Below are 9,098 nucleotides of genomic sequence, written 5' to 3'. Positions count from 1 at the left end.
AAATTTGAAAATAATACCATTCAATAGATCCCTACTCACATTGTTTGTCAGCCATGAGACTACCAGAGCATTGCATTCCTTGTTCCGCTATATACACTGCCTTGACTATGGTCCCATCGATGAATCCAAGCTTGTTTTTGGTTAATAGTGCCAGACGCATAGCTCGACTCCAGAGGGAGTAATTCTCCATTCCTACCAACTGTATTCCCACATGAACTGCTCCAGGAACATCACCAGCTGACAGGTAAAGGGGATGATTATGATGATTGTGATCAAAAGTGTAACACCTCGACTTTTCGAAACGTATAAATTGACTCGTATCTTCATGGAAAGACCAGGAGGGTGGGTAATAAATTAATAATGATGTGTTATGTGATATTTTAAGTGTTCAAGTGTTGTATCTCAAGTTTTGAAGTTAGGTAAGTGGCAAAATAAAAGTTGGCGAAAGTTACCGTAAATTCCTTTTTAAAGATTTGTCTGAACTTTGGGTCAAATGTATCGGACGTTTTCTCCCAATATATTAAGAGTTATGATCCCCACGACCTATCAAATTGAAGGTCTACGAATCTAGTTTCCAACGCATCAAACTGTTTGTTCATACAACTTCAGAATAGAGAGATATTTGTGTTTTCGTAGGACTGCGCAAGCAGGCACGTGAGGTGGGGCCCTAGGTCGGTGGAATGTTACATATATCTTGTTCTTCGACCTTTTTCTTCATTTTTAAGCTAAGAACCAGAGAAATTAGAGAAACCCATTTCTAGGATCAAGTGAAGTATAGATTTTCTCGACTCAAGTCCTAGACGAAAGTTGTTCTACGCATTGGGCTCATCATCGTGGTATAATTTGTTTTATCGATTGCGTAGCATATCAAATGTTGGGACAGCAAGGGTTTGAATATATTTGAAGGTTTTGATGCGTATTACAAACCTAAGATCGAGGTAAGACCTTTCTTTCATTGACTTAAGCTTTTATAAGCAGCAAACAACAATTTGCGACGGAAATACATATCTTTTATCATATTGTCATGGTATCTTTTATTTTTGTGTGTTGATTATGGTCCTGCCTTGTTGTAGTATCGAGGTAGTTATGAGTAAAAGTCGTTAGGCCACGTGAATTTAGCGAAAAAGGTATGTTAAGGCTATTCCCTACTTACGGCATGTTTCCTTAAAGCTTAGAAGCAATGTATTTGGGTCGTTATTCTTGATATACTTGTAGCCGTGATTGTTGATTGTTAGCTGCTCGAGTTGATATAATTCTCCCTTGTCGGGATTCTTATTCAGTTAGTAGCGTCCTTATGTTGGACACGAATTAGAGGCTATTTGTATAGGTTGCTTATAACTAAATTGCTCGTTTTTAGCGATTTGATTGTTATTGTTGCCCTTAGGGCTATTGTGGTTAGCTGCAGGAATGTGATATATGCCTCGAAGGGCAATGTTCTGCCTATAGGGCTATATGGGTGCCTAAAAGGGCTATGCGTTGCCTACGGGGCCATATTGTTGCCTAAGAGGGCTATGAGTTGCCTATAGGGCTATATTGACGCCTAAGAAGGTCATGTGCTTCCTACAGAGCCATGTTATTACCTAAAAGGGCTATGAGTTGTCTATAAGCTATGTTGATACCTAAGAGAGCTATGTGTTGCCTACAGGACTATATTAATGCCTAAGAGGGCTATGTGACTTCCTACGGCGCTAGGGGACTACCAATAGGGGTATATAAGTTGATTGACACCTTCTGAGCTTATGGGGGCCTGAGTAGGTGGTCTTGTGTGTTGTTTGTACCTGTCAAGCTTATGGGGGCTTGGCTAGGTTGTTGTTTTATTATTTTTGATAAGTTTAGATTTAAGAGCAAGTCAATACACTTATTTTATCCTTGATTTATTTATCAGATTATTCCAGTATATCAGGATACCTCATCATAGTCTATTGTCTTTCATACTCTGTACATTATTTTGTACTGACGCCCCATTGCCTTGGGGGCGCTTCATTCATGCATGCAGGTCCTGACAGACGATCAAGTAGACCTCCTCAGCAGCAGGATTGACTTTTATCTGGTTGGTTATCCCCTTTTCTCCGGATCTGCCAGAGTTGGGAGGTTTGTTACCTTTTATTGTATATATCTTTATGGGTAGGCTGGGGTCCTGTCTCGCTAATCTTTACTACTCTTAGAGGCTTGCAGACTAGTGGGTGGGGTTTATAGCTACGTTATGGCTATGTTGTCCTAATTTGTTGGTTTGCTAAAGCTTGTTAGTTGTGTCATGCATTGTCTTGATATACCTACTTTCAGTTTCGGTATAGAGATCAGGGTGGCCTCGACAGCCCAATCAAGACTTTTGTGCTAGTTGGCTATTTCTTTATATGAACTCTTGGGAGTAGCTGTTTCTTTTATGGATCTGTTTACAGGGGCCTTGCCGGCCGAGGGCTTAATTTTAAGCCGAGATATACTTGTTTGTTTTCTTGACTGTTTGTGGCTGCCATGTGCTAGTAGCAAATGGTTCAGCAGGGTCGGCTCGAGCCTGAGTTTTGGCATTAGGAGCCAGTTGCGCCCTTGAATCTGGAGCGTGACAAAAAGTACTCGATCTGTTCTCTGTTGTCGCCATTGTTCCTTGAGTATCATTCAATTCACCTGCAGGGGCCATGCAAGTAGCATACAATTGTTATTAACACAGATCTCTCAATATCCTTTCAATTCTGAAATAGAAACACTAAATCTAAGCAATTCCCGTTCTGATACCATGAAAACTTTGGTGAATCATGTCATGCATTGACTGATCACCATTGCAGAGTATCGAGAAAGTTTTGAGAAAAAAAAGATTCGAGAAACTTTGTGGAATATTTTCTTTATTTTCAATCTGTGAGAATAACTAACAAGTCCACAATACAAACCAAAAAAGGTATTTATAGAATGTGATTGTCTAAGCTAAAATGCCAGCTGTAAAATAACTAACTTAATCAAGCTGACTAATTTGTTTAGTCATCTAACAAACTATGTACAACCCATTAAGCATTATTTCATCAAGGTACATGCGTACAAACAGTCAACTCCTCAACACAAAATAATAGTGATAATAATGATGATGTTACATCAACTAGTTCTGCAATCATTATTGATAATGCTCAATCTAGAGCTTGTAATCGACCTCCACGACATGTAAAAGAAAGAAAAAGAAGTAGTTTAATTAGTATGCCATTATTTTACTCGAGTGGATGGAACAACTAAAATTGAATGTATTTGTGGCACCCTATATGAGCATAAGATAGGGAGTAATAAAGTGTGACGGATCATTTGCTTAGACATTTAGATGATAAACACTCTGATTGGAAAGAACATATAGGACAAGGCATGGGTGTTACTGGGCCAGTCCAAGGTAGATTAAACCCACATATAAAAAAATTAATTGGGACGTATAATAAAACGAGGGATCATTAAGAGTTAGTGAAAATGATATAGCTTATGGTTGCCTACCTATTTCATTTGCTAATTCTAATACTTTTATTCTTAATATACAATCAATTTATAATCGCATGTTTAAAGGTATTTCCTAAGTATTTGTCGGTCAGATATTTTTAGACTTCAAGAACAATATGCTTACTTCATGGACAAATTAATCCTATTCCTCCTATTTATTTGGTTGGTGCTATGTTAAATTCATGTATGAAATCTGTTATAATGTCTGAATTTGTTCACAATATATATATATATTGCTTTAGAATTTAAGTTGACGAGGAACCTAGTATGTCTAAGATTATGAAAGATATATACAATTGCTCATATAATCATTATGTCACTTTATTTGATAATGCGACGTCTACCCATACCATTCCTCTATCTCCTTCTTTTTTTGACGAGTCATTATCTTCTAAAAGACAAGCACAATGTATGTATGTCCATTGTGTTATTAATTTTATATGTTTGAAATAGAATAGACCCTACATAACAAAGTAGCATAAATTGGGACGAGCTTAATTATTATCTGAAACATGCCCCAGAACACTATCAAAATAATGTTAGCACATTGGAATGGTGGAAGAACAGCAAAAAACAATATCAAGTACTTTCAACCATATTGGCGAGGGATGTGATAAATGTTCCAATGTCAATTGTTGCATCAGAGAGTGCATTTAGTCAAGAAAGGCAGCAGATCGGAGATAATTGAATTCATTGAGAAACAATGCCATGAATGTTTTAGTTTACCTTCGAGATTGGATTAGATCAGAGCGAAGAAAAGAAAAAATTCAAAATACGAAAGAAGAAGAACTTGGAGAAGTAATGTCAATTAGAGATCCTTCTGCACAGTAAGTCTAAATTACGGATTAGTTAATTTTGAAAATTATGAGTCAATTCACGTTAGTGTTAATACAGATGAATTGAAAAAAATAATTTGAAATATGTAGAATTTACAATTTATTAGAGATAAATTATTGTAAGTTTGTAATTTTGTATATTTTAAATTTTATCAATATATTAATATAGTCAAAGACTCATGTCTTTACATTTCTTAATTTCATTTTTCATAAAATTAGTATATCTTCAATTAAATAATTTTACTCTCTCAATTCTCCCCCCCCCCCCCTCCCATATTTATCACTTAATTATCTCTCCTCCTTTCTGATTCAAGAATTTCACCATACAATTTCATTTCAACAATGGTTAATCTACTCTCTTCTTCTCAAGATATCATCATGATGACCGACAGAATCACCTGAACCCAAACCTTATTTTGTATTGTTCCTTTCTAACAAGACCAAATCAAAGTAACTATTACAGAGAAAGCTTTCCAAGTTAATGGATGGATCGACCAAACAGTTCACATTCATCGTTGAAAACTCCATAAATTCTTTATCATTGAAGTCATGGATTCTATAGATTTTCAAGTCTATTTTTGATAAATTCATGATGATGTGTTGTATCTTTATTAACTAATCGTTTTCGCCGTAGACGATGAAAGAGATGTAATGGGAGAAGAATTAAACATGATTTCTTTTGTATGTATCTGAAATTAATGTTATGTATTTCAGTCACAAAAGTTTGCATATTGTTTTATTAGATCTGGTGTATTTAAACAAGTTAATGCATCCTTTTGTTTTCATTGTATATACAAGTAAGTCTTCATATGTCTATTAGGTATATACATGTATTTGTATCTAACGAAGAATTTATTAACATAGTAGACGTTATATACATTTTATATACAAATGTATCTAAATGATATAACTCAGATACATGATCATGTATAATCGATACAAAATGTACTTATGGAAATCATTCTAAAAAAGACCATCAGATACATGCATTATTATTATTGTAGGTAAGATACACCTTAAATAAATAATTAAATATATTATATAAATAATTATATGTATTAAAAGATAGCATATAGATACATATAATTAAGGAAAGAAATAAAAAGGATCTACTATCAAGAAGGTGAAGATTACAACTATTCTGATTTGCTGAAATCCACATTTTTGGAAAATTTGATATAGTTCATATGGTGGAATGCTGAAATCCTGTTAGAGTCGTCAATTACTTCTTTAACTAATCAAGGAAATCAGTTACACTTAATTAATTCAAATTAATAAAATATGCATCTCGCTTTTTAAATTCGTCGGAGATATATGTATCAAAAAACGAAATATAATACATGAAGTAATATTCAAGACTATCGTGAATTCTAGTATTTATGACCTAAACTAGTGCGATTTATATAGTTTGCAATTCAAATTAAAAAAGATCCAATCATACTAAACTTGAAAAAGCTCGAACTTAACTAATTCAATTTGATATTCCATACACACTTTTAAATAATTAAAGAATTGGATCGAAATTTAAAAAATTAAATCTAAGAATTGATCGTCCAGCTATTGCATATTCTTATTAAATTTAAAAGAATGAGTGATGTCACTTCTTAGCTCATACAGCCAATAAGAGATCAATTATTTTTAATTTTAGCATTTTTTATATATATATAAGATTAAAAAGTCAGACTTTTTCAAATGATTTGAATGCTCTGTTATTCCGCGTTTCTCCTCCAAATCTCCGCGTCCATTGCCGTTAACAAAGAATCCAGGATTTTAAACATAAAAAAGAAAGGATAAGTCAACACCACTAAAGTATATTTATAGTATATTTATTATAAATTATATACTTTTAAATTATAGTATATTTATCATAAATTTGACTTATATGAGGGTTTTATCACTCTTTGAATATATTTACGGTAAGATCATCATGGACGGCATGTTTGACAAAAAATGAATATTATAAATATATTGTACTAAAATTATTCAAATACATAAAAGTAGTTTATCAAATTTAACTAAAAATAAATAGCATGCAATATAATATAACAAGTCAACACCACTAAAGTATTAAAAAAAATTCAACAGAAATTATTTTTTATAAAAAATAATTAATAATACTCAAATATCAAATTTCAACAAAACATAAAATAAGTTCCAATATAACTTAAGTAAATATAATTAAGAAATTAAGGGAAATATAAATCTACAATCTCATTCAATAATGAAGTTGTACTTTAATTCAAAAATTAGAATAATAACACAATTATGCTAAGTGAAGAAAACAAAGGAATAAGAAATGAAAATATGAGAAATTATAGTGAATTATAAGAAGTAAAGACTGGGATTAAAAGATAAATAATGCAAAATGAAAATATTTTTTTACTATTTTAGAAAAACTCAAAAGTAAAAAAGGAAAAAAAAAAGAATAAAAAATAAATTAAAATAAAAAGAAAGAACTATTCTCATCACCCTAACCCGCCCCTTCTCCTTGAGAATTGAACAGTATAATTATCCCCTTCTAATTATAGTCAATTGATCTCTACTAATTAAATTATTTATTTGGTCAAACAAACTCTATGTAAATCTTATCTATCTATCTATGTTTGATCGACGATTGATACGTATATGTAGAGCCGTCAAAATGTGCTTAGTCCATGGGGCCGGCTCAATCCAATCTAACCCGTTATTGAGGTATGGTTGAGATAAGATTTGTCAACCCCATTTATAATTAGGGCTTATAAACCCAATTCATATAAGCTCTTGGCCCTTGAGGCATGATCGGGGTCGGACGGAGGTCAACACATGGGTCAAATTTTTTTATTCAAAGGTAACTTACAATAATTTCACTAATATATAATCTGATTACTTAAATACACACTATATTTTAATATTATGAATCTTATCATATTTTTGTACGTCTAGATACATGTATCTCGGATTAGGTTAGTTTGTTCTAGATACACTCTATCCTAGTAGATTCACATGTATCTAGGATACATAGACAAATCTCGCGCCCTCGCCTCCCTCCCACCATCTTGCTTGTCACTTTCTTATCTCGATCACGTATCTGGTATGCGAGATACATGCTAATTACACTAGATTTTTTGCTAGTGTTATTGAAACAACACCATTGTTTGTCATATTTGATTCGAAAATCTTTTCATTTTCTTGATGTTATAGAATTATAATGAAAAGAAAAAAAGACGGGCTAGTCCCCCCCGACCCTCGGCCCTTTTAGGGTTGGGTTGGGTTGAGCATTATCATGTCCTTCCAAATGAAGGGTCGGCCCGTCCTAACCCTTCAAATTCCTTGGTTTACGAGTCTTGGGCTGTGTGGGGCTGGGCCGGCCCTTTTTGATAGCTCTACATATATGTATTTAAATATCTATATTTCAATTTTAAAACAAATATATATACTCGAGTAGTCTGAAGCTAAAAAGGCAAAAAAAATTACCAAAAAATCAAAAGAGGAACTTTCGCAAATAGCCACTATAATAAACTTAATTATACTACATAGCTATAGTTTGCATATTTACAGGTAGGGGTGTTCACGGTTCAGATAAAAACCGATCCAAATCAAAAAACTGAACCAAATCGATTTTTATTTGGGTTAGGTGTGGTTTGGTTTTAGATTTTTAAAAACTAATAGTATATGGGTTGGTTATGGTTTTGTTCGAAAAAAATTGAAGAAATAACCAAACCGAACCGACAAATTATATACATATATTTTATTAATATACATACATAATATATTATTTTTATAAATAATTTTAAAGATCTTATATGTATTTTCATCAAAATTTATTTATAATTTACTTATCAAGGAAAAAATGCCTAAGGTGAGAATATTTATCTTATTGGTTTTATGTATATCAGTGTGTCTATGACAATTCTTTATAAGATTGAAACTTTCACTTTCTCTTTCTTCTAGGCCAAAATAATGAACTTTGAAGCTTTATTCATAGTAAATTCAATGATTGAAAGTTCTGTAATGTCAGTCATTCTAACTATTTTCGTTTTAAATGGATTGTTGTCACTTTTTTTCACGTTTTGAAGAATTGTTTCTTTTATTTTTGTCTATGGTTAATAACCGAATAACCAAACCAAAATCGATAACAATCAAACCGATAAATATATCCTATATTTGGCTTGGTTTTGATAATTTTAAACTGATTAAATTGGTTTGGTTTTGATTTTGACCAATAACTGATCTAAATCGACCCGTGAACACCCCTATTTACAAGTTGTACCTGCAGTTTAACCTGTCTCGTTTGTATAATTCATTGATTCGTATAATTTGTAGGTTTGTATAATTTGCAGGTACATTTGTATAACTCAGTTATTTTTTTATAAACTTGAAATAACGAATGTGTATAATTACAAGTATCAGAAGTGGAAACAATTATATACATTATATTATACAAATTCTGAATTATACAAAAGTTATACAAATTATATTATACAAATTCTGAATTATACAAATGTGCAAATTATACAAAACTAAAAAGTTGAGCCGCGTAATTATAGCTAAAAGTAGGTCGCGAATTGTAATTAAGGCAAACTATAGCTATGTCAAGTAATTAACTAGTATATGTTTGCTTATACGCGTAATTTTCCCAATTTCAAAAGGGCAAAATCGCTATTGCCGAAGCGATTTCCCTCTGACACATATTGATGCCGCTTACTCCGTTAAAAATACAAAACTTTTTTTTCACTAAAATCGTTGGCACAACAGGAATTATTTAACTCCAATTTTTTTTCTTCCAACTAATATCACTGCTATGGCAGTGTTTTCATA

This window comes from Solanum stenotomum, chromosome 3, assembly GCF_019186545.1.
Source record: "Solanum stenotomum isolate F172 chromosome 3, ASM1918654v1, whole genome shotgun sequence".
Taxonomy (NCBI): domain Eukaryota; kingdom Viridiplantae; phylum Streptophyta; class Magnoliopsida; order Solanales; family Solanaceae; genus Solanum; species Solanum stenotomum.
This window is presented reverse-complemented; position numbering follows the sequence as displayed.